Source organism: Myotis davidii, unplaced genomic scaffold (assembly GCF_000327345.1).
Source record: "Myotis davidii unplaced genomic scaffold, ASM32734v1 scaffold286, whole genome shotgun sequence".
In the NCBI taxonomy this organism is placed as follows: domain Eukaryota; kingdom Metazoa; phylum Chordata; class Mammalia; order Chiroptera; family Vespertilionidae; genus Myotis; species Myotis davidii.
Window position 1 is genome coordinate 29,539 of NW_006297577.1, and position 645 is coordinate 30,183.

Below are 645 nucleotides of genomic sequence, written 5' to 3' on the forward strand. Positions count from 1 at the left end.
GCTGGCAGGGGGTCAGTGAGGAACGACCAAATGACTGAACAGCAGGCTGTGTGGGGAGACGAGGCCAGCAGGGGAGGCAGTGAGGGATGACAAAATGACCAAACAGCAGGCTGCATGGGGCAACCAGGCTGGCGGGGGGGTGGGGGGGGCAGTGAGGGATGACCAAATGACTGAACAGCAGGCTGTGTGGGGCAATCAGGCCAGTGGAGGGCAGAGGCAGTTGGGGGCAACCAGGCTGGCAGGGGGGCAGTTAGGAGCGACCAGGCCAACAGGGAGGGGGTAGTTGGGGGCAACCTGGCCAGCAACAGGGGGGCAGTTAGGGGTGACCAGGCAGGCAGGCAGGTGAGCAATTAGGAGCCAGCAGTCCAGGATTGTGAGAGAGCTGTCCGAGGGATGATCCAGGGATAGGGTCTAAACCGGCAGTCAGACATCCCCCGAAGGGTCCCGAATCGGGGAGGGTGTAGGCTGGGCTGAAGGGACTCCCACCCAGTGCACAAATTTTGTGCACCAGGCCTCTAGTAGACCTATAAGAATGCACATGGAGCCCAGCTGGTGTGGCTCAATGGTTGAGCAACAACCTGAACCAGGAGGTCAAGATTCAATTCCTGGTCGGGGCACATGCCTGCATTGCGGGCTCGATCCCCA